The sequence below is a fragment of the Engystomops pustulosus genome, chromosome 4 (assembly GCF_040894005.1).
Source record: "Engystomops pustulosus chromosome 4, aEngPut4.maternal, whole genome shotgun sequence".
NCBI lineage: Eukaryota > Metazoa > Chordata > Amphibia > Anura > Leptodactylidae > Engystomops > Engystomops pustulosus.
Window position 1 is genome coordinate 214,729,781 of NC_092414.1, and position 26,584 is coordinate 214,756,364.

Genomic DNA, 26,584 nt, shown 5'->3' on the forward strand with positions numbered 1-26,584 from the left:
GACATCACTGTGTGTGTTATCCCTGTACTGTGACATAACTGTGTGTATTATCTCTGTACTGTGACATAACTGTGTGTATTATCCCTGTACTGTGACATCACTGTGTGTATTATCTCTGTACTGTGACATCACTGTGTGTATTATCCCCTGTACTGTGACATCCCTGTGTGTATTACCCCTGTACTGGGACATCACTGTGTGTATTATCCCTGTACTGTGACATTACTGTGTGTACTATCACTGTACTGTGACATCACTGTGTGTATTATCTCTGTACTGTGACATCGCTGTGTGTATTATCTCTGTACTGTGACATCACTGTGTGTATTATCCCTGTACTGTGATATCGCTGTGTGTATTATCTCTGTGCTGTGACATCACTGTGTGTATTATCTCTGTACTGTGACATCACTGTGTGTATTACCCCTGTACTGTGACATCACTGTGTGTATTATCCCTGTACTGTGACATCACTGTGTGTACTATCCCTGTACTGTGACATCGCTGTGTGTACTATCCCTGTAATGTGACATCACTGTGTGTACTATCCCTGTACTGTGACATCACTGTGTGTATTATCCCTGTACTGTGACATCACTGTGTGTACTATCCCTGTACTGTGACATCACTGTGTGTATTATCTCTGTACTGTGACATCACTGTGTGTATTATCCCTGTGCTGTGACATCGCTGTGTGTATTATCCCTGTACTGTGACATCACTGTGTGTATTATCCCTGTACTGTGACATCACTGTGTGTACTATCCCTGTACTGTGACATCACTGTGTGTACTATCCCTGTACTGTGACATCGCTGTGTGTATTATCTCTGTACTGTGACATCACTGTGTGTATTATCTCTGTACTGTGACATCACTGTGTGTATTATCTCTGTACTGTGACATCACTGTGTGTATTATCTCCTGTACTGTGACATCGCTGTGTGTATTATCCCTGTACTGTGACATCACTGTGAGTATTATCCCTGTACTGTGACATCACTGTGTGTAATATCCCTGTACTGTGACATCACTGTGTGTATTATCCCTGTACTGTGACATCACTGTGTGTATTATCTCTGTACTGTGACATCACTGTGTGTATTATCCCTGTACTGTGACATCACTGTGTGTATTATCCCTGTACTGTGACATCACTGTGTGTATTATCCCTGTACTGTGACATCACTGTGTGTATTATCTCTGTACTGTGACATCACTGTGTGTATTATCCCTGCACTGTGACATCACTGTGTGTATTATCCCTGTACTGTGACATCACTGTGTGTATTATCTCTGTTCTGTGACATCGCTGTGTGTATTATCCCTGTACTGTGACATCACTGTGTGTATTATCTCTGTACTGTGACATCGCTGTGTGTATTATCTCTGTACTGTGACATCACTGTGAGTATTATCCCTGTACTGTGACATCACTGTGTGTATTATCTCTGTTCTGTGACATCGCTGTGTGTATTATCCCTGTACTGTGACATCACTGTGTGTATTATCCCTGTACTGTGACATCACTGTGTGTATTATCCCTGTACTGTGACATCGCTGTGTGTATTATCCCTGTACTGTGACATCACTGTGTGTATTATCCCCTGTACTGTGACATCGCTGTGTGTATTATCCCTGTACTGTGACATCACTGTGTGTATTATCTCTGTACTGTGACATCACTGTGTGTATTATCCCTGTCCTGTGACATCACTGTGTGTATTATCCCTGTACTGTGACATCACTGTGTGTATTATCTCTGTACTGTGACATCACTGTGTGTATTATCTCTGTGGTGGATGTTTTGGAAGCTCCTGTAGGTGATGCCTGTAGGTGGCTCTGGTGACACTTCCCCACCCTGTGACACTTCCTTGTGAGAAGTGTGTCCAGAAACTAGGTGAGAAAGTGAGGAAGATCCTAAGATGTGTAAGTGGTGGGGGTGAGGGGGGGGGGGCGGTCTTCACTGGTGGCCAAACACAGATGGAAATTCTGTATCAGAGGGACTAGGACATGGTGGACGATTGTTTTCTAAAGAGCTGAAGACCACATTGAGCTCATACTAGTTTGTCTTGTGTATGTGGTACCCATGGTGCTTTGGGGCAGGCGAGAGGACATCATTTTGTTGGCCTGTAACCAATCTCTACATAACCATGTGGCCAGACACGACCACTTTTCATAACATCCTCAATATGATGCGTGTCCATGTACCCAGAGGTTGTGCAAGAAGAACAAACCCCATAAGAATAACCCATAGCAGTAGATTCCCCGGAATCAACTTCATCTGAGGTCTTCTTCTTGACCAAGGGGCCGGTACTTATTCCAGGATCTTAGCCAATCCAACCAAACACACATCACATGGGTCTGCCAAGTGTTGTAAAAATTGACATTTTCTGGGACAACCAATGAGTAGACGTACTCACCTGTGCCCACTTCTCTGTATCAATGGTTCTTCCCATGTTTCCTTCAACTTCTGGACATAAATGGTGAAGCCCCCACGAATGATATGACGGATTAGAGATGAGAGATCCATAGTCCTGTCCATCTGCTGTCCCATCCCTCTCCCCAACATTTCTCACCTGAGCTGCTGATTCATGCCGTGTACTGTGGAGGATGTGCCCTGTTATATACATATTATAATGGTGCACATCCTCCATTCTTTACTGTGTCAGTTCAGATACCAGGGCCCCCTTACACTGTGGGCCCCACAGCATCTGCTATGGCTGTTACTGCTGTAGTTACCCCCTTTCTAGGTTTCCATGGTCTGGTTTCTCCTGAGGGCATTGAGAGACACCAGAAGTTGTGGGTGTTGGTGGGCTGAGTAGGCCCTGATCTCGATTTTTCATGAATCTGGGAGTATTTAGGTGATCCTCAATCCACAGAATAGTAAATCGATGAAAGATCAGGGGAGGTTCGAACACTGCAGGTCCAACATCACGAGAACAAGAACCTCGCTGATTGTCCTCTCATAATCGCCCTCATTTTCGCAGCGGCATACATCAAGAGGCTTCCGCTTTTTGATGTATTCTACGTCAGGCGGGGCCTGGCCTAGAAAAAAACTCAGCCAGCGACCTTTCACATATGAAAAGTTCCCGGCAGCAGCGAGTGCGCCGGCGCAGGGACAGTAACGCCTGATGTCGGCCCACTCCCGACACCCCCCCACCCCACCTGGTGTGAGGGCCTCTATGCCACTGACCCACCCTGTAACTCCTCCTGAGAAGTGTGTCCAGAAACTTGGTGAGAAAGTGAGGAAGATCCTCCCGGTGTGGGGGGATGAGGTCCTCACTAGTGGCCAAACACAGATGGAAATTCAGAGGAACTAGGACATGGTGGAAGACTTTTTTTTTTGTGTTTGTCAGTGTACCCAAAGGTTGTACAAGAAGAATGAACCCCATCAGAATAATCCATAGCAGTAGTTGCCTCAACTTCATCTGAGGTCTTCTTTTTGACCATGGGGTCGGTGCTTGTGCCGGAATCTTAGCCAATCCAACCAAACACGCAACACTGAGTAGATGTACTCACCTGTGCCCACTGCTCTGTACCAATGGTGCTTTCCTGTTTCCTTCAACTCCTCGACCCCATGAATGATGTGAGCGTATCCCAAAGAAGAAGAATTTTACGACTCCCCGGCCACCAGTGGGGTTACCGGTTTGCCCATTGGGTGATGCCACACATGGCGTTTTTAGGACATTTTGAGGCCATTTATAGTGTGTTTTCAGATCGTAAAAAATGCATGCGTTGAAAAACGCATCCGTTTTTTAAAAACGCATGCATTTTTTGAAAAGGCATGTGTTTTTGTCTGTTTTTATTTGCACAAATTTGGAAAACCGGACAAACGCATAAATTGTTTACGATCTGAAAACGCACTCACAACTAAAAACGGTCCAAAAACGGCCTAAAAATGCCATGTGTGACATCACCCTTAGGTGCCAGGGCCCCCTTGACACTGTGGGCCCCATTGCAGCTGCTATGGCTGCTACTGCTGTAGTTACACCCCTGCTCGGCGTCCATGGTCTGGCATCCCTGATGGTATTGAAGGACAGCAGAAAACCAGGAACCTCTCTGATTATCATCTCATTATCGCCCTCATTAGGATCCTCTGTCTTTCTTGTGGGTTTTAGTGGAATAATCTACAACACTTTGTGTTTACCCAACGATTCTGCGCATGCACAAAGCCGGTAGACCTTGTGTACAGACTTCTCCGCACTCTCCATTGTTGTGAGGACTCGGCAGCCATTGTTCTCATATATTGTGTAAATACTAAAACACAACATCTCAGGTCCCGTCTACGTCTCATTGGTCAACATGAATGAAAGCTCTGTATTCTGAGGTCTTCAGCTTGAACATGGAGCCTACACTTATACCAGGATCTTAGCCAATCCAACCAGACATCACATGGGTCTGCCAAGGTTTATAAACTCAAAGCTCACATTTTCTGGGACAACCAGTGGCTGGGTTGACTTACTCACCTATGCCCACTGCTCTGTGCCAATGGTCCAACCTTGTTCCCTTCCACTTTTGGAACCATCTTGACCATAAATGGTGAAGCCCCTATGAATGTGAGCCTAAGGTCCTCAAAGCCTGGAGGAGCTTCAAATAATAAACTCATTTTGGATCTTGATTGGACCATTTACAATTTACTACGGGTCTTTCTTCGTACCAGGGGCATAGTTCTAGGTGTCCATGGTCTGGCACCTCTGAGGGCATTGAAGGCCAGCAGAGCTGGTGGGTGTTGATGGGGTGGATAGGCCCTGCTCTAGTTTGTTTTACTGGATTCCAGAAATGTTCATGAATAAAGGAGTATTCTGGTAGTAACTAGTTATCCTCAGTCCATCGGGAATCGCTGGCAGATCAGGGGAGGGCCAACATCAGGAGAACAGGAACATCTGATTATCATCTCATTATCACCCTCATTAGGATCCTCTGTCTCGATACAATACATTTCCTTTTCCGCTTTTCTTGTGGTTTTTTTCGTGGAATAATCCACAACACTTTCTGTTTACCCAACAATTCGGCGCATGTCCAAAGCCGGTAGACCCTGTGTCCAACTGGAGTCGGCGGCCATTGTTCTCATCTGTTGTGTAAATGTTAAAACACAACATCTCAGGTCTCAATGGGCAACGTTCTCCATGAGAATGGAAGCCATGACACAGAGTAGGACAACCAATCTACTAGGGTTTGGGGGGGATAATAGAGATGGACTGGATCTATTGTACTGCCTTGGGGAAGCCGAATACTATTACACTTCGGCTCTGGTGCCTTTTAGTTTCTTTGTTTTTTCTTAGTGTTTGACCATTTTCTATAGTTTCAACCTAAGCAAAAAATCATCTCCTGTGATTTCAGATGAAGCCTATTATAAAAAGAAAACTTGGTCGGTAATTATGTCTCGACCGTATGGGGGACATATATACAGCCAATGTATATACGCCATATATACGTCCCCCATAAAAGGCAAAGGGCGGACGGCGGCGGATGGGAGTGGTACGGTGCAGCACACGTGCGGCGCAGTACCGTCCCGTAGCTGGGAGAAGGATAGGACATGTCTTATCTGTCTCTGGAATATGGCGCCGCACGCCATACATCGCTATGAAGAGGGGCGACCGTGCCGCCGGGTGCCCGCCGTGCGCTATGGTACGGTGACCATACCTTCGTGTGTATGTAGCTTAAGTTATATATATGCTCCCTGGATCAAAAAGTTGGAGACACATACTTACCCGACTTCAACTCCCGGTTCCCCTGATGTTCTGCTACCGCCGGTTTTGAGTCTGACCTGAAGTTCCAGGGGGTCAGAGGACCCGATTCATCCAATTAGTGGCCTTTTTCTATCAGGAGTCAACGCAGATAGTGAAATCCCCTGGAAAACAGATGGGATGTGCTGAATCGGAAGAGGCCACTCATTGGATGAAGCAGGTCCCATGACCCACGGGAACTTCAGGATAGACACAAGCCTGAAACCCGAAGTAATGAATTGAAATGGGAACCAGGATCCTGAGTTGTTCTGTTACCTCAGTCTCTGTAGTGTTGGAAAATACAGCGGTGACAACTTCCTGCGCAGTGCAGGGGGCGCCAGATAATCGAAGAGCATCCGGCAGTATACAATAATCTGCCGCACCCTGCACTAGGGCGGTTGGCCTCACCTGATAAATCTGAGCCGGAATGTTCAGCTGGAAGATTATTTTGGAAACAGATGCACCCACAATGTAGAACATCTAAGCATTGGTGGTTCAGTGGTAGAATTCTCGCCTGCCACGCGGGAGGCCCGGGTTCGATTCCCGGCCAATGCAGGAATCTTTTCTTTTCTCGAGTCACGGAGAAATTATCTATGAAGTATTTTCTAAGGCGTCCTATTGGCTGAACATCCTTTCTTTATACAGAGTCTTAACCATTAGCATTCCATTCATTTTTTACATTGATATAGTTTTTTATTATTTGCATCAGATTTTTAATTTTACCCATTTTGAAACTCCAAATTATCCCAAAGTCAATCCCAGATACAGTAATCTTCAGCGCTGGAGGGTTATGCTATCCCTACCGGTTTCGTCAGCTAAAAACTTTATGCTCATTACCTTATTTATTGATATTAGATAACGAATGGGGATTTAGGAAATGTTGCATGAAGGTGCTGAATGGTCCTCAACGAGCAACTTTAGAAAGAACACCTGGGGCGTTACCCATTGGGACTACCCATTGCATATCGGCCCTGGCGCTCTTTGTTTTTGATCATTTTTATTGATTTTTTTAAATTTTTTTTATTCTCCTTTGGGCATTGACATTAAATTTGATTAATCTGCCATATAGATATATTTCTTCAATGGGATGTTATAAAAAAATATTCCCCCGTGAAGATAATTTACCCTAAATGTAATGATATGGTCCCATAAAAACAAGATTTTTGTCCTTGGATACGACCATCGTTACTCTAGTGATTGCACAAAGAAACAAAAGGTTTTAGCTTATGAGATGTCCAACTTTCACCAGATGGAGGCCTCTCAAGTGTTTCCCATGGCAAAAAAACTTCCTCTCCCAAGGTGTCAGGCACAAGTGCTGGTGATGTATCCAATGTCACCTGACCACACTCCTCTCTCGCTCTACTCTAAGCTGCTTTGATCTTCCTCTCAAGACTCAGCTGGATAAAATATCTTTGTGGAATATAAAAATATTGAAAAAAAAAAATTGAAAAAAATAGATACTATAATATCAAGCAGTTCACGTCTAGTAAATTATTTTTTTGGCACAGGAAAAAATAAAGTTCAATAATTATTTTAAACTAATTTCTAATTATTTTAGACAAAATGTTTTTTTTTTTATAGAGTTTAAAAAAAAAAACAATGTAACAAAACAAATTCAGATTTTTTTAAACATAAATAATGTAAAATATTCTCTTAGATTAATATTGATAAATCGTGTCATAAAAAAAAATGACATGAATGTGAATCTGTATAAAATTTGTCTTTTCCAAAAAAAGAAAAAAAATATATATATTTTTTTAAACGGAGGAAAAACATTTATTTGTCTTATTTTTATTACTTATTTGGAAAAGCTAGCACCTAACTAAATAAAATAATTTTTTATAAAAATTTTTTTATTTATTTAATATGCGGCTTATGTTTAAAATGCAGCCAAAAGAAAGTATAACTTGTCCCACAAAAACTAAAGCCTCATACAGCTCCAGTCAATTAAAAAGACTAAAGGGTCAGCCAAAAATGTATCCGGTTCCCCCAAAAAAACAAAGCTCATTTATGAAAAACAAAAATAATCAATTAAAAGTAAGGTAAAATGATCCAGCAGCTTAGGACGTGTGATGAGCGTACGGATCAGTTCATCGCTATTTAACACCCATGATTGGTCCCACTGATTGTGGGTGTTAACCCTTTAAAAGTGGCCTCTGGCTTTTAAATGCCAACAGTGCGTACGCTTTATCCCGAGGTCTGTCATTCCTCGGTACGGATACAAACACTGCAGTCTCATCCCTAATAAGCCACAAGTGTTATCCTACATCCATGTTATTCTCCCGCCCCCTGCTGTATGGGGTCAGACAGAAGTGTTATCCTACATCCATGTTATTCCCCCGCCCCCCTGCTGTATGGGGTCAGACAGAAGTGTTATCCTACATCCATGTTATTCCCCCGCCCCCCTGCTGTATGGGGTCAGACAGAAGTGTTGCCCACTTACTGCCACATTGTCACCTGGACACACTTCACTGTCACCCCACATGTTGTATCTGTTGCTCCTTTGATGTTCTTCACACTCATGGAGTGGGACCATATGCTGGTTGTAGACCCCACCAGAGGTGCAACATGGTAAGACCCTCAGGGACCAGAGAGCTTTGGACGGCTTGGGGGATTAACTGCCCATTTTATATGTGACTTCTCCGTCCTCTAAGCCGGTTGGGTGAGGAGGGGTCAGTGCTGGGGCATGCAATGGGCCGGTGCTGGGCATGTATGACCCCCGTCCCTGCACTGCCTGTAGCCTCCACCTGTTTAGGTAAGACCTGGTGTAGAAATGACCCACCGATGCAGCGAAGCAATGCGCTGCCATAAGTTGGGATTTATCAGGGGTCAGAGCCTCCTCATAGATCTGGCGTGTTCCTGGGGAACATCATGATAAATGTGCCCCATAGACTTTATTCAAAATAAACCAAAATGATGGTCTCCCCGCGGCTGGCCAATAAGAGCATCTCAACCGGTGGAGGCTAAAAACAAAATATCGGGACTACCAGTGGCGTAACTACCGCCGTAGCAGCCATAGCAGTTGCTACGGGGCCCGTCATGTTAATGGGCCCGTGGACACGGCAGGGGTGAGTCGTCATAATGTATTTATTCCGTGCCCACGGACCCATCCTCCTATGTCCCTGCTGAGCGTAGTTCCTTATAATCGCGGGGCTGCAGTGCCTGTAGGAGGCTACGATCAGCAGGGACTCGGCCGCGCCCCCGCGCCTGTGCTTCTATGTACCTCATGAATAGTCCGTGAGGGTGGAGAAGTTTTAGCAGCAGGAGGCGGCACCTCGCAGCATGACAGTGCTGTATACACAAGAAATATATGAATGGCACACTCCTGTTCACCCTGTACCACCGTGGCAGCCAGGTCCCGCCATGTTAATGGGCCAGTGGGCATGCCTTGCCATGTATATACTGTACTGTGTGTATATGCTGTATGTGTGATTATGGTGTTATGGTATGTGTGTGTATCTGCTGCATGTTTATATGCAGTATATGCGGCGTGTATATACATATATACTGTATATGTGTGTTGATACTGTATGCATGAGTGTACAAATGTATGTATGACTACATAAATGTGTGTGTATGAGTGTATACATGTATGTATGGGTACATTCACACGGTGGTAGGCATACCGCTGTGTGCTGGAGAGGAGGTGACCCCTTCCATAGAAAACAGCTCCACACGGCCACAGACACCTGGAAATATAGAGCAGCCTCTATCGTTCCCCGGTGTATGTCGCGGAAATGTATGTGTGGCACCGTGCCACCGACTCGCCATTGCCGTCTATAGGGATGTATATATGCAGCTGCAAATTTTCAGCCGTCTATACGTCCCCATAGACGGGCGTCTAAATGTACCCTAAGGCCGTGTTTACACGTACCGCCAAGCGTCCGTTCATAACGCGGCGCTACCGCACAGGGGGAGGTCCTCGGCCCGAACGCACATGCGTTTCCAAAGAAACGCATGCGATCGGCTTAACAATCGCATTCGGGCCGAGGACCTCCCCCTGTGCGCTAGCGTTGCGTTATGACGGACGCCTAGCGGTACGTGTGACCGCGGCCTAAGAGTCTATAAATGTGGGTGTACAACTGTAGAACTTTGTACATTTGTATATAGATACATCTATTTTTGTATAAATGAGTGTGATTGTATAAACATGCTTACAAATGTGGCTTAATTTTTTTAAGGGGAAAGTGGCCCCATGCAGAAATCTGCCTCTCCTGGTTACACCCCTAGGGACTACATAAACTACAAAATACATAAAAATCTAATATACATGTAAGTAAACATATAAGCATCTCAACCGGTGGAGGCTATAAACAAAATATCAGGACTACATAAACTACAAAATACATAAAAATCTAATATATGTGTAAGTAAACATTGTAAAAAGGCAAAGTATTTTACAGTCTCACAAAAAACTAATTGTCCTCCACCATGAGTTATGACCTTCCGAAATATAAAATAAAAACTCTCGTAACCTAGAAAATATAATTCTAGAAGACGGAGAAGCTCATGTTATACAGAATATTGTCCATATGTCAGGGCTTGTTTTTTCCCCTGATAACAAGTCCAAAAATAGAACTGTAAAAGTCCTCACCTCTTTTCAACAAGTCTCCTTCTGGGATTTTCGCAGGTCCTACTGCACAGGTGTCAGACAGAAGTGTGGCCGTCCCCAACACTGCTGGATTGCACCTCCACACAGGTCCCCAACACTTCCCCGACCCTTCCTCGACACATCCCCAAAACTTCCCTGACCCTCCCCAACACTTCCCCAACACTTCCCTAACCCTCCCCAACACTTCCCCAACACTTCCCTGACCCTCCCCAACACTTCTTCAACACTTCCTTGACCCTTCCCCGACACATCCCCGACCCTTCCCCAACACGTCTCCAACTCTTCCCCGACACGTCCCCAACCATTCCCCAACACTTCCCCAACACTTCCCTGACCCTTCCCGACACATCCCCGACACTTCCTTGACCCTTCCCCGACAAATCCCCAACCCTTCCCTAACTCTTCCCCGACCCGTCCCCAACTCTTCCCAGACACGTCCACGACACTCCCTTGACCCTTTCCTGACCCTTCCCGACACGTACCCAGCACTTCCTTGACCCTTCCCCGACACATCCCTCGACTCTTCCCCAACACGTCCCCAGCACTTCCCCGACCCTTCCACTTCTTCTCATCTTCTTGCCTGACATATGGGGACATTTATCAGTTCTCGTTGGACAGTTTTCCATCGTAAACCCCCAAAATACTCACAATTCTTTTTGAACTGCCAGTAATTGAGATTATTTACCCCTTTATGACACCTGAGATGAAAATATTAAGTAATTGTTATCCCATACAAATTAGAAAACAATGTGTGAAACCTTTAATTTTAATATGTAGTTTTCACACACGCAGGATCCATTCATGACATCACAGAAGAGGAGGAGAAGAGACACGAGCTCCACGTCCTCACTGCAACCTCCACATCTGGGCGTCACACAGAGCAGGAGCTCAGCAGCTGTATCCAGGGCTCCTATGTCCTGTGATGTCCCAGTGTATCCGTCATGTGTAATATAGTGAGATACTCTATCCATCAGATATGGATCTATTTAGATATGAGGTGCTGCCTTAGGGAAGCCGACTACTATTACATTTCGGTTCTGGTGCCTTTTAGTTTCTTTGTTTTTTTCTTAGTTTTTGACGTTTTTTTATTGTTTCAACCGAAGTAAGAATTCATCTCCTGTGATCTCAGATGAAGCCTATTATAAAAAGAAAACTTGTCTGTAATTATGTCTGGAAAACATTGTAAGTTATATATGTTGCCTGGATCGTAAAGTCGGAGACATATACTTACCCGACTTTGGCTCCCGGTTCCCCTGATGTTCTGGTACCTCCGGTTTTGAGTCAGACCTGAATTTCCAGGGGGTCAGAGGACCCGATTCATCTAATTAGTGGCCAACTAGTGGGAGTCAACACAGATAGTGAAATCCCCTGGAAAACAGATGTGATGTTCCGAATTGGAAGAGGCCACTCATTGGATGAAGCAGGTCCCATGACCCGCAGAACTTCAGGTGAAAATGGGGTTCAGGAGTGAAATGGGAACCAGGAGCCTGAGTTTTTCTGTTACCTCAGTCTCTGAAAATACAGAAGTGAAAGCTTCCTGTGCAGGGGGCACCAGATAATCGAAGAGCATCCGGCAGCATTCAGTAATTTGCCGCACCCTGCACTAGGGCGTTTGGCCTCACCTGATAAATCTGAGCCGGAATGTACAGCTGGAAGATTATTTTGGAAACAGATGCACCCACAGTGTAGAACATCTAAGCATTGGTGGTTCAGTGGTAGAATTCTCGCCTTATTCTTCAATAAAAACATTAACCTGTACCGATTGAAAGTTCGAAATTTTAAGTGGTATCAACTAAAGTAGTTCAAGCATTGGTGGTTCAGTGGTAGAATTCTCGCCTGCCACGCGGGAGGCCCGGGTTCGATTCCCGGCCAATGCAGGATTTATTTTCTTTTCTCGAGTCACAGAGAAATTATCTATGAAGTATTTTCTAAGGCGTCCTATTGGCTGAACATCCTTTCTTTATACAGAGTCTTAACCAGTCGGCCCTGGCGCTCTTTGTTTTTGATAATTTATTGATTTTTTTTTTTTAATTCTACTTTGGGCATTGACATTAAATTTAATAAATCTGCCATATAGATACATTTCTTCAATGGGATGTTATAAAAAAAAATATTTCTCTGTGAAGATAATTTACCCTAAATGTAATGATACGGTCCCTAGAAAACAAGATTTTTGTCCTTGGATACGACCATCGTTACTCGAGTGATTGCACAAAGAAACAAAAGGTTTTAGCTTATGAGATGTCCAACTTTCACCAGATGGAGGCCTCTCAAGTGTCTCCCATGGTAAAAAAACTTCCTCTCCAGAGGTGTCAGGCACAAGTGCTGGTGATGTATCCAATGTCACCTGACCACACTCCTCTCTGGCTCTACTCTAAGCTGCTTTGATCTTCCTCCAAACTTTTTGAAATAAAAAAAAAAAATAATAAAAAAATAACAGGATTTTTTACCAAAAAATTGCCAAATATCTATAGTTTATCATTAATTAAAATGCAAGTAAGACTCAGCTGCATAAAAAATCTTTGTGGAATATAAAAAATGTAAAAAAAATTGAAATAAAATAGATACTAAAATATCAAGCTCATTTATAGTTGTTATTAGTAAATTATTTTTTGGCACAGGAAAGAAAATGTTTAATAATTAAAACATAAATTATGTTAAACATTCTTTTACATTAATATTGATAAATCATGTCATAAAAAAATTACATGAATTTGAATCTGTATAAAATTTGTCTTTTCCAAAAAAAAGATTTTTTTAAATGGAGGAAAAAACATTTATTTGTCTTTTTTTTATTACTTGTTTTTTTAAATTTAACCAGAAGGGAAATTTCATTGAAAAAGTTTATCATCAGATTATGTTACTGATGAGTGATGGCGCCCATTATTATGCGGCTTGTACTTAAAATGTAGCCAAAAGAAAGTCCAACTTGTCCCACAAAAACCAAAGCCTCACACAGCTCCAGTCAATTAAAACCACTGAAGGGTCAGTCAAAAAATGTATCCGGTTCCACAAAAAAACAAAGCTCATTTATGAAAAACAAAAATAATCATAATATAATATTAAATAGGAGTAATAACGATACATTACCTTAGGACTAGTGATGATCGACCAGATCCGGGTACCGGACATGAACACCACCTGCTAGCACCGATCGCGGGTGTTAACCCTTTGAATTCCGCCAACTTTGTTGGCAGCATTTAAAGGTACGGATCAGTTCCTCGCTATCTAACACCCATGATTGGTCCCACCGATTGTGGGTGTTAACCCTTTAAAAGTGGCCTCTGGCTTTTAAATGCCAACAGCGCGTACGCTTTATCCCGAGGTCTGTCATTCCTCGGTACGGATACAAACACTGCAGTCTGGGACTTCTCATCCCTAATAAGCCACAAGTGTTATCCTACATCCATGTTATTCCCCCGCCCCCCTGCTGTATGGGGTCAGACAGAAGTGTTATCCTACATCCATGTTATTCTCCCGCCCCCCTGCTGTATGGGGTCAGACAGAAGTGTTGCCCACTTACTGCCACATTGTCACCTGGACACACTTCACTGTCACCCCACGTGTTGTATCTGTTGCTCCTTTGATGTTCTTCACACTCATGGAGTGGGACCATATGCTGGTTGTAGAACCCACCAGAGGTGCAACATTGCAAGACCCTCAGGGACCAGGGACCTTTGTAGAGCTTGGGGGGATTAACTGCCCATTTTATATGTGACTTCTCCGCCCTCTTTGCCCGTTGGGTGAGGAGGGGTCAGTGCTGGGGCATGCAATGGGCCGGTGCTGGGCATGTATGACCCCCGTCCCTGCACTGCCTATAGCCTCCACCTGTTTAGGTCAGACCTGGTGTAGAAATGACCCACCGATGCAGCGAAGCAATGCACTGCCATAAGTTGGGACTTATCAGGGGTCAGAGCCTCCTCATAGATCTGGCGTGTTCCTGGGGAACATCATGATAAATGTGCCCCATAAACTTTATTCAAAATAAACCAAAATGATGGTCTCCCCGTGGCTGGGCAATAAGAGCATCTCAACCGGTGGAGGCTAAAAACAAAATATCAGGACTACATAAACTACAAAATACATAAAAATCTAATATACGTGTAAGTAAACATTGTAAAAAGACAAAGTATTTTACAGTCTCACAAAAAACTAATTGTCCTCCACCATGAGTTATGACCTTCCGAAATATAAAATAAAAATTCATTAAAAATGTTTTATTTCATTCTGATGGAAGATAAAGGGGGGGGGGGGGGGCGGTCTCATAACCTAGAAAATATAATTCTGGAAGACGGAGAAGCTCCTGTTATACAGAATATTGTCCATATGCCAGGGCTTGTTTTTTCCCTGATAACAAGTCCAAAAAGTAGAACTGTAAAAGTCCTCACCTCTTTTCAACAAGTCTCCTTCTGGGATTTCCGCAGGTCCTACTGCACTGGTGTCAGACAGAAGTGTGGCCGTCCCCATTACTGCTGGATTGTCACCTCTGCAAACTTCCCCGACACGTCCCCGACACTTCCCCGATCCTTCAACAACACTTCCCCAACACGTCCCCAAAACTTCCTTGACCCTTCCCCGACACTTCCCCGGCCCTTCCCCAACACATCCCCAACACTTCCCTGACCCTTCCCTGACACATCCCCAACATGTCCCCAACTCTTCCCCGACACGTCCCCAACACTTCCCCGTCCCTTCCACCTCTCCTCATCTTCTTGCCTGACATATGGGGACATTTATCAGTTCTCGTATTTTCCATCGTAAACCCCCAAAATACTCACAATTCTTTTTGAACTGCCAGTAATTGAGATTATTTACCCTTTATGACACCTGAGATGAAAATATTAAAGGGATATTCCGGGAATATGAACGTCTGACACAGAAACCCATGATGATGTAAATAAATGAATACAACAATACTCAATGTCATTAGTCACAAAACGGAGCTTAAATAGTTTTATTTTATGATTTGCAAAATATATGGCCCCTCTAAAGTAGGTGGAGTTATGACCAAGATGGCCGCCACTGGAAACTACAAGTCCCATGATCCTTTAGTTCTCAGTAACTCCTCCTACCTCTTATGCTCTGCTCCCAGTGATGATGTAACAGGTTTTCTTGCCCTGTAACCATAGTAATGATGTGTAACTGCCATCACCACAACACTGACCATACTGGATTCAGTGCAACCAACCGACTACAGCCAAACGTAGTGGTGATCACATGACATGCCCAGGCAGGTGCAGGACATGTGATGTGGACATGTGACCAGAGGCATCTTCTGTCCTGTGTCTTCTCCGCGCAGAGGAAATTAACGGACTGATTAAAGGGCCGGTAGCATTTTAATTCTTCATTACAGTCTATGTCATTAGCATTTTCTGCTAAAGGGAGCAAAATGTTAAATAACAACTAATTACACATTAGCTTCTATTTTGAGTGCCCATTTGTATATGAATTATGCTGATTCCTGGAATACCCCTTTAACTAATTGTTATCCCATACAAATTAGTAAACAATGTGTGAAACCTTTAATTTTAATATGTAGTTTTCACACACGCAGGATCCATTCATGACATCACAGGAGGAGGAGGAGAAGAGACACGAGCTCCACCTCCTCACTGCAACCTCCACATCTGGGCTTCACACAGAGCAGGAGCTCAGCAGCTGTATCCAGGGTTCCTATGTCCTGTGATGTCCTAGTGCAGTGATGGCAAACCTTTTAGCGGCCGAGTGCCCAAACTCCAACCCAAAACCCCCCTTATTTATCGCGAGGTGCTATCCAAAAATTAAAGCAGTAAGTTATTGCTCCCTGTTCTTCAACAACTCTCAATCATATTGGCCTCCTGAGGACAGCAACACAGTAGAAAGATGGAAAATTTGCATCATTTTAGCTTCTTTCCAGTTCCCCTCTGTAGACAGAGAATCATGGGGCCAGCAGGAGGTCCTCCAAAGATAATTCGGCCCTGTCTAATTCTCCCTCTTCCTACAGTTCTAAGTAACGAAGTAAGTATCAAAATATGTCTGAAAGCAGCATCTATTAGGTTGCTTGGAACTGCAGGAAGATTCTTTGAGTTCTGTCTAGTCTGCTGGGGCGATGGCCCGGGTGCCCACAGAAAGGGCTCTGAGTGCCGCCTCTGGCACCCGTGCCATAGGTTCGCCACCACTGTCCTAGTGTATCAGTCATGTGTAATATAGTGAGATACTCTATCCATCAGATATGGATCTATTTAGATATGAGGTGCTGCCTTAGGGAAGCCGACTACTATTACATTTCGTTCTGGTGCCTTTTAGTTTCTTTGTTTTTTTCTTAGTTTTTGACGTTTTTTTATTGTTTCAACCGAAGTAAGAATTCATCTCCTGTGATCTCCGATTAAGCCTATTATAAAAAGAGAAAGTGTTAGCGATAAAATAGCAATTGCGATTATTTCCAGATTCTGTTGTTGCACAGAAGTCCTGATAAATGTGCCCTTATGAATCCACTGGAAATCCCGGATTCTCAAACTGCTGGTGACTCCATAACGGGACCTGCGTGCAACATGTAAAGCATTGGTGGTTCAGTGGTAGAATTCTCGCCTGCCACGCGGGAGGCCCGGGTTCGATTCCCGGCCAATGCAACATTGCTTTTTTGTCACAGTCTTTAGAAAAATGGAAACATGTTTTTAAGTAATTTGCTTATTTAAACAATTCAGATCAGAATTCTCTGATGTCTCTCAGACAATATTGCAGGATTTATAAGTATCTGCTCATATTTCTTAGCTTTGAGGACACCACAGACCTGCCACCACACTTTACAGCTACTTGTAGACACATATTATTATAGCCCTCTCCAGTCCTTCTCTTACCAAAAATGAATTGTGGATTCTAGACATCTGCTGCATTTTCTATATGTTCATGAATAGTTGAGTCTCTTGTTTCCATTTTCAAGCTTTTTGTTTTTGTCCCTTAAATGAAGACGACTTTTGGTGAGACTTCTCTAAATAAATAAGTATTATATATAACTACTATAATTCTGCCCCCCTATGTACAAGAATAGAACCCCTTGGGTCTTAAAACAATGTTGCATCCTTTATGACCTCTTACTACGTCTCAACATTGCCCATTCCTTTGTGCTTCTCCAAAAAGACCTTGAAGTGATATGTAAAATGTACCCTAAGTTGTACTAGGTTGGTATAAAACATGTTCCAATAACCCAACAAAATCATTGACTTATACGCAATCGGTGGCCACTCCTCCTGTAAATTTCTCTTGCTTATTAAAGGAAACCTACCACTTGAAGTGGCAGGTATAAGGGGGAACTACCGAGCACCAGCTCAGGGTGAGCTGGTGCCGGAGCTTAGTTTTGTTAGTGTTTTAAACCGCAGTATCGCGGTTTAAAACACTTTTTAAACTTTATGGCCGAAGCTGCTTCGGCGCAGGGAGGTACGAGCTCGGCACACCATGCGCGCGGCCGTGCACGCGGCTACATAGGAAGTGAATGAGAGCCGCGGGCACGGCCGCGCGCATGGTGCGCCGAGCTCGTACCTCCCTGCGCCGAAGCAGCTTCGGCCATAAAGTTTAAAAAGTGTTTTAAATTGCGATACTGCGGTTTAAAACACTAACAAAACTAAGCTCCGGCACCAGCTCACCCTGAGCTGGTGCTCGGTAGTTCCCCCTTATACCTGCTCGGTAGTTCCCCCTTATACCTGCTCGGTAGTTTCCCCTTATACCTGCCACTTCAAGTGGTAGGTTTCCTTTAACTTTGCATTTGTTTCAGAATAAAAAAAGCTAAAAATAAAAAAAACTCTTAACATCCAATATTTTTTCTACAACTGCCTAAAAGTTTTGCACAATTCTGTAAATTGTGCCAGTGCCATAATATTCCCCCTAATTAAAGTCACTGACAGATACCATAGTCTCACCAATAGACTTGTATAGTAGTAAGTGCAACTAGTACAAATAGACTCTATGACAGTGGTGGCGAACCTATAGCACGGGTGCCAGAGGTGGCACTCAGAGCCCTTTCTGTGGGCACCCAGGCTATCACCCCCACACAGTGTTTGCCAGACAGGACTCAAGGATTCCTCCTGTGGTCCAATCCAGTCCAGGACGTGCCATGCTCAGCACCAGTTTAAAGCGACATCCTTGGCTGCCAGAACTACAGGAGAAACAAGAAGGTGTGGATAGAGACAGATTATTTTTGGAGCTCCTGCTCTCGAGACCCGGATTCTTCCTTTTCAGGGGACGCTGGAGGGAAGCTACAATCCAAATTTCTCCATCAAATTTCTATTATATTGGTGAAATCAGGACGCCAATATGATTGAAACCTGTGAAAGATCATGGATCGATAAGTTACTGTTTAAGTTGTCATGTTGGCACTTTCCGACATATAATTGGGTTTTGGTTGAAGTTTGGGCGCTCTGTCGCCTAAAGGTTCGCCATCACTGCTCTATGAGATGTGTTTGAAGATTGGATAGAAGATTTAAGAAGGTCTTAGGTGAAATGTGAACAGAGTCTTACAGTGATCATGACGTTACTTATCCCCATTTAGGAGGGTGCAGAGGTCCGTGCTTTTAGAAGTAAGTTTTGTCCATACATAAGCATTGGTGGTTCAGTGGTAGAATTCTCGCCTGCCACGCGGAAGGCCCGGGTTCGATTCCCGGCCAATGCAGAGAGAAATTTTTTTGGACCAAATTCTCTCCTCTTTATATACAGTATGTACATGTATATGGACAGATAGCTGAGACTGTGTTAAAGGAAACCTACCGCCTGGAAAACTACTTTTTCAGTAGTTTCACATGTAAATAGCCCATGTGTGCATCATCCCTGGACGCATTGAATAATTCCTTATTAAGCTGCCGATAGTGTAATAAACTTTATTGAATCTTTATGTAAATTATCTTCAGATAATGTGGCACAAGCACAGTAGCTTCAACCAGGGCCAGCTCCCTCTGGCCAACAACCCTAGCTGAAGCCGCTAGAGAACACTAGCTGAACCCTAGCTGAAGCCACTAGAAAACCCTAGCTGAACCCTAGCTGCAGCCACTAGAGAACCCTAGCTGAACCCTAGCTGAAGCCACTAGAGAACACCAGCTGAACCCTAGCTGAAGCCACTAGAGAACCCTAGCTGAACCCTCACTGAAGCCACTAAAGAACCCTAGCTGAACCCGCTAGAGAACCCTAGCTGAAGCCACTAGAGAACCCTAGCTGAACCCTAGCTGAAGCCACTAGAGAACACCAGCTGAACCCTAGCTGAAGCCACTAGAGAACACTAGCTGAACCCTCACTGAAGCCACTAGAGAACCCTAGCTGAAGCCACAAAAGAACACTAGCTGAACCTAGCTGAACCCGCTAGAGAACCCTAGCTGAAGCCACTAGAGAACACCAGCTGAACCCTAGCTGAACCCACTAGAGAACCCTAGCTGAACCCTAGCTGAACCCACTAGAGAACCCTAGCTGAACCCTAGCTGAAGCCACTAGAGAACACCAGCTGAACCCTAGCTGAAGCCACTAGAGAACCCTAGCTGAACCCTCACTGAAGCCACTAAAGAACCCTAGCTGAACCCGCTAGAGAACCCTAGCTGAAGCCACTAGAGAACACTAGCTGAACCCTCACTGAAGCCACTAGAGAACCCTAGCTGAAGCCACAAAAGAACACTAGCTGAACCTAGCTGAACCCGCTAGAGAACCCTAGCTGAAGCCACTAGAGAACACCAGCTGAACCCTAGCTGAAGCCAATAGAGAACACCAGCTGAACCCTAGCTGAAGCCACTAGAGAACCCTAGCTGAACCCTCACTGAAGCCACTAGAGAACCCTAGCTGAACCCGCTAGAGAACCCTAGCTGAAGCCACTAGAGAACACCAGCTGAACCCTAGCTGAAGCCAATAGAGAACACCAGCTGAACCCTAGCTGAAGCCACTAGAGAACCCTAGCTGAACCCTCACTGAAGCCACTAGAGAACCCTAGCTGAACCCGCTAGAGAACCCTAGCTGAAGCCACTAGAGAACACCAGCTGAACCCTAGCTGAAGCCACTAGAGAACACCAGCTGAACCCTAGCTGAAATCACTAGAGAACCCTAGCTGAAGCCACTAGAGAACACCAGCTGAACCCTAGCTGAAGGCACTAGAGAACTCTAGCTGAACCCTCACTGAAGCCACTAGAGAACCCTAGCTGAAGCCACTAGAGAACCCTAGCTGAACCCTCACTGAAGCCACTAGAGAACCCTAGCTGAACCCGCTAGAGAACCCCAGCTGAAGCCACTAGAGAACACCAGCTGAACCCTAGCTGAAGCCAATAGAGAACACCAGTTGAACCCTAGCTGAAGCCACTAGAGAACCCTAGCTGAACCCTCACTGAAGCCACTAGAGAACCCTAGCTGAACCCGCTAGAGAACCCTAGCTGAAGCCACTAGAGAACACCAGCTGAACCCTAGCTGAAGCCACTAGAGAACACCAGCTGAACCCTAGCTGAAGCCACTAGAGAACACCAGCTGAACCCTAGCTGAAGCCACTAGAGAACACCAGCTGAACCCTAGCTGAAGGCACTAGAGAACACCAGCTGAACCCTAGCTGAAGGCACTAGAGAACTCTAACTGAACCCTAGCTGAAGGCACTAGAGAACTCTAACTGAACCCTAGCTGAAGGCACTAGAGAACACCAGCTGAACCCTAGCTGAAGGCACTAGAGAACCCTAGCTGATGCCGTGCTGCCAAGTTCACAGTCAGCATGGAAGCGGAGGGGGCGGCATTGCAGAGGCTACTCAAGGCATGGAGTACCCTTAGCCCCGGGACTTCACAGAGGCTACTCCACACCCCAAATAGCCTCTGAAGGTAATTTACATAAATACTCTAAAAAGTTTATTACTTTATCGGCAACTTACTGAGAAATTATTACATATGTCCAGGGATGATGCACACATGGGCTACCTACCTCTGTAGCTACTGAGAAAAGTCGTTTCCAGATAAAAAGGGGTATTTCCACAAAGACAAGATTCTTAAATGTACTCAAGATAACAAAATAACACATTCTCTAATTCACTAAGTCCAATCTGTCTCTATCAGTCCTGGTGTATACAATGTGGTTCAATGTTTTGGACACATGAGAATGTGAAAGAAGTTCTACCCGAGGAAACATTTTACACCAATTTACATGGCCTGACTATGTATCTAGGATTTCTTAGTAGACCACAATGTCTGGGCGAAGATAGACCTCTAGAGGGTAAGGGGACATTAAAATCTCACGGAAAGTGTTAAGAAACAACAAATAGGGAAGTAACTTTAAAGCTGAAGAAGTGTGTCTCTCCCAAGAGCCAACTCTACATCTCAATAAAGAGGAGACACCATCCCCATAATTTGAGGGTCCTTGTTAATTTCACACAAGACTCTGGGAAATACTCAGGTCTGTGATTCCCAAGCACAGGGAGCCCTTGTAGCAGAGGACATGCATATTATATCTGTTTAACATACAGTTACTGATCACCATAAATTATGTGACATATTAAATGAATACTAATGGGTCTAACACTGTCCCCATCTCACGCAATGGAGTGTGGCCTTCAACGACCAGACCCCATGTCATGGTTCTCAGAGTTAGAAGAACAGAAAATAGAAGTATAACAGATCAAAAAATTATGACAGTATGCATCATGGTGGAGGCTGTGTTATGGAAAAATGTTCACTAAATAAAATAAGAAAAGATTCATTTCCGTGTGCGCCATGTTCTTATATTTGGATACATTTAGATTGAGTACCTGACATTGAGCACCACTAAGAGTAAACAGTTTCTTTTGTCCTGCGTGACGAGGTCCTCACAGTTGTCAAACATTTGAAACGAGAACTGGCCGATATCTTGGAACCAAGCAGTGGTCAGATGTAGTCAAAAAAAGGTCAATCAGGAACTCAAATCCAAAAAGAACCAAAAAACGAAGTACTCCAGGCAAGAAGTTAAACCAATAGAAGTCCAGTTTATGGAACCACACAAAAATTATGAGCCACCCCATCTAAATTTACCATTAGCCCTCACCTTCCAGGAAATTTCTGCCCAATTTCACAAAATAAGAACCATCCTATTGAGCTTGAAATACTTTGATGTCCTATTTGAGGTGTTGGCCCAACTTCACCACCATTGTGTCCTGGACTTATTTTCCTGGAATGCTTCCTCTTCTTTTCCATTTTCCCAGGAAATATGAGGCATACAGGACTAGTTGGAGACACGTTACTATATTTTAGGTTGGACCCATACTTGAGCAGACGTTAATAAGATATCATTCAACTGGTCAACTGGTCGCCCTAATTGTTCTAGAGTCATGTCATGAAGTTTTGCTCATAATCTTATAAACCTTAAACCCTCAATTAAAAGGTGAAATTTACCCATTTCAATGGGATCAGTCCGGCATCTGTTGTGTAAGTAGCTCAGGAGACATAGAGAAGTGTGGCCTGTCACCCTTGTATTGTCACCTGGACACACTTCCTTGGCACACTTCTCTCCTGTAGAGAGTCCTTTGATCTTCTCAGTCAGGGCAATCACTTACATGTGGACTTTCAGTCATTTAGCTAATTGACACAAGGGCCACATTTATCAAAACTAGTGCAAAATGTAACATGTGCAGTCCTTCCTTCATGATATTATATAGCCTGACCATGTCTCCATGATATCTGAGGAGACCACATTGATTGGCTGTAGGTAGATGTTTGGAGGACACAGGGACATCAAAGGCTAATTATAGGTGTTGAAAGACACCAAATGGTCAGAGGACTCTTAGAGAAGGACAAGTGTGTCTTCCCAAGAACACACTTCACATCTCAATAAAGAGGTGACACCATCACCATAATTTGAGGCTCCTTGTTAATTTCACACAAGACTCTGGGAAATACTCAGGTCTGTGATTCCCAAGCACCGGGAGCCCTTGTAGCAGAGGACATGCACATTTTAACTGTTTCACATACAGTTACTGATCACCATGACTTGTGTGACATATTAAATGACTACTAATGGGTCTGACACTGTCCACAATGAGATATCCTCCTGTTCTTTGATAGTGATCTCACTCAATGGAGTGTGGCCTTCAACGACCAGACCCCATGTCATGGTTCTCAGAGTTAGAAGAACATGGCGCACACGTAAATTAATCTTTTCTTCTTTTATTTAGTGAAAATTTTTCCATAAAATAGTCTTCACCATGATGCATAAGTCAATAGAAGTATAACAGATCCAAAAATTACAATGGTATGCATCATGGTGGAGGCTATTTTATGGAAACATTTTCACTAAATAAACTAAGAAAATATTCATTTCCGTGTGCGCCATGTTCTTCTATTTGGATACATTTAGATTGAGGATCTGACATTGGCCACCACTTACTCATAGGGTACGTTTTCTATTGCCCTGCGTGACGAGGTTCTCACAGTTGTCAAAGATTCAAGACGAGAACTGGCCGATATCTTGGAACCAAGTAGTGGTCAGATGTAGTCAGATGGTCACAACTAAAAAAGGTCAATCAGGAACTCAAATCCAGAAAGAACCAAAACACTAAGGATTCCAGGCAAGAAGTTAAACCAATAGAAGTCCAGTTTATGGAACCACACAAAAATTATGAGCCACCCCATCTAAATTTACCATTAGCCTTCACCTTCCAGGAAATTTCTGCCCAATTTCACAAAATAAGAACCATCGTATTGAGCTTGAAATACTTTGATGTCCTATTTGAGGTGTTGGCCCAACTTCATCACCAAAGTTACTTCTCCGTTGTGTCCTGGACTTATTTTCCTGGAATGCTTCCTCTTCTTTTCCATCTTCCCAGGAACTACGAGGCATAAAGGACTAGTTGGAGACACATTACTATATTTTAGGTTGGACCCATACTTGAGCAGACGTTAATAAGATATCATTCAACTGGTCAACTGGTTGCCCTAATTGTTCTAGAGTCATGTCATGAAGTTTTGCTCATAATCTTATAAACCTTAAACCCTCAATTAAAAGGTGAAATTTACCCATTTCAATGGGATCAGTGCAGCATCTGTTGTGTAAGTAGCTCAGGAGACATAGAGAAGTGTGGCCTGTCACCCTTGTATTGTCACCTGGACACACTTCCTTGGCACACTTCTCTCCTGTAGATAGTCCTTTGATCTTCTCAGTCAGGGCAATGACTTACATGTGGACTTTCAGTCATTTAGCTAATTGACAAAAGGGCCACATTTATCAAAACTAGTGCGGAGTGTAATATGTGCAGTCATTCCTTCCCCATATTATATAGCCTAACCATGTCTCCATGATATCTGAGGAGACCACATTGATTGGCTGTAGGTAGATGTTTGGAGGACACAGGGACATCAAAGGCTAATTATAGGTGTTGAAAGACACCAAATGGTCGGAGGATTCTTAGAGAAGGACAAGTGTGTCTTCCCAAGAACACACTTCACATCTCAATAAAGAGGTGACACCATCACCATAATTTGAGGCTCCTTGTTAATTTCACACAAGACTCTGGGAAATACTCAGGTCTGTGATTCCCAAGCACCGGGAGCCCTTGTAGCAGAGGACATGCATATTATATCTGTTTAACATACAGTTACTGATCACCATAACTTGTGTGACATATTACATGACTACTAATGGGTCTGACACTGTCCACAATGAGATATCCATCTCACGCAATGGAGTGTGGCCTTCATCGACCAGACCCCATGTCATGGTTCTCAGAGTTATAAGAAAATGGCACACACGTAAATTAATCTTTTCTTATTTTATTTAGTGAGAAATGTTCTATAAAATGGCCTTCACCATGATGTATAAGTCAATAGAAGTATAACAGATCCAAAACTTACGACGGTATGCATCATGGTGGAGGCTAATTTATGGAAACATTTTCACTAAATAAACTGAGAAAATATTAATTTCCGTGTGCGCCATGTTCTTCTATTTGGATACATTTAGATTGAGGATCTGACATTGGCCACCACTTACTCATAGGGTACGTTTTCTATTGTCCTGCGTGACGAGGTTCTCACAGTTGTCAAAGATTCAAGACGAGAACTGGCCGATATTTTGGAACCAAGTAGTGGTCAGATGTAGTCAGATGGTCACAACTAAAAAAGGTCAATCAGGAACTCAAATCCAGAAAGAACCAAAACACTAACAACTCCAGGCAAGAAGTTAAACCAATAGAAGTCCAGTTTATGGAACCACACAAAAATTATGAGCCAACCCACCTAAATTTACCATTAGCCTTCACCTTCCAGGAAATTTCTGCCCAATTTCACAAAATAAGACCCATCGTATTGACCTTGAAATACTTTGATGTCCTATTTGAGGTGTTGGCCCAACTTCAGCACCAAAGTTACTTCTCCGTTGTGTCCTGGACTTATTTTCCTCTTCTTTTCCATCATCTCAGGAACTATGAAGCATAAAGAACTAGTTGGAGACACATTACTATATTTTAGGTTGGACCCATACTTGAGCAGATGTTAATAAGATATCATTCAACTGGTCAACTGGTCGCCCTAATTGTTCAAGAGTCTTGTCATGAAGTTTTGACTCAATTAAAAGGTGAAATTTACCCATTTCAATGGGATCAGTCAAACATCTGTTGTGTAAGTAGCTCAGGAGACATAGAGAAGTGTGGCCTGTCACCCTTGTATTGTCACCTGGACACACTTCCTTGGCACACTTCTCTCCTGTAGATAGTCCTTTGATCTTCTCAGTCAGGGCAATCACTTACATGTGGACTTTCAGTCATTTAGCTAATTGACACAAGGGCCACATATATCAAAACTAGTGCGGAGTGTACTATGTGCAGTCGTTCTTTCCCCATATTATATAGCCTGACCATGTCTCCATGATATCTGAGGAGACCACATTGATTGGCTGTAGGAAGATGTTTGGAAGACACAGGGACATCAAAGGCTAATTATAGGTGTTGAAAGACACCAAATGGTCGGAGGACTTTTAGAGATGGACAAGTGTGTCTTCCCAAGAACACACTTCACATCTCAATAAAGAGGTGACACCATCACCATAATTTGAGGCTCCTTGTTAATTTCACACAAGACTCTGGGAAATACTCAGGTCTGTGATTCCCAAGCACCGGGAGCCCTTGTAGCAGAGGACATGCACATTTTATCTGTTTCACATACAGTTACTGATCACCATAACTTGTGTGACATATTAAATGAATACTAATGGGTCTGACACTGTCCACAATGAGATATCCATCTCACCCATTGGAGTGTGGCCTTCAACGACCAGACCCCATGTCATGGTTCTCAGAGTTAGAAGA

At 43.7% G+C, this 26,584-nt stretch overlaps 4 non-coding genes across 4 annotated transcripts; all 4 read left to right on the plus strand.

The window, feature by feature from the left end:
* The first annotated feature begins 6,212 nt into the window (after window positions 1–6,212).
* On the plus strand, window positions 6,213–6,283 carry TRNAG-GCC (transfer RNA glycine (anticodon GCC)). Its single transcript has one exon. It is a non-coding gene; the product is annotated as a tRNA-Gly (tRNA).
* A 5,863-nt stretch (window positions 6,284–12,146) lies between these two features.
* Window positions 12,147–12,217, plus strand: TRNAG-GCC (transfer RNA glycine (anticodon GCC)). The gene has a single exon. It is a non-coding gene; the product is annotated as a tRNA-Gly (tRNA).
* A 4,660-nt stretch (window positions 12,218–16,877) lies between these two features.
* On the plus strand, window positions 16,878–16,948 carry TRNAG-GCC (transfer RNA glycine (anticodon GCC)). Its single transcript has one exon. It is a non-coding gene; the product is annotated as a tRNA-Gly (tRNA).
* A 1,962-nt stretch (window positions 16,949–18,910) lies between these two features.
* Window positions 18,911–18,981, plus strand: TRNAG-GCC (transfer RNA glycine (anticodon GCC)). Its single transcript has one exon. It is a non-coding gene; the product is annotated as a tRNA-Gly (tRNA).
* The last annotated feature ends 7,603 nt before the right edge of the window (window positions 18,982–26,584 follow it).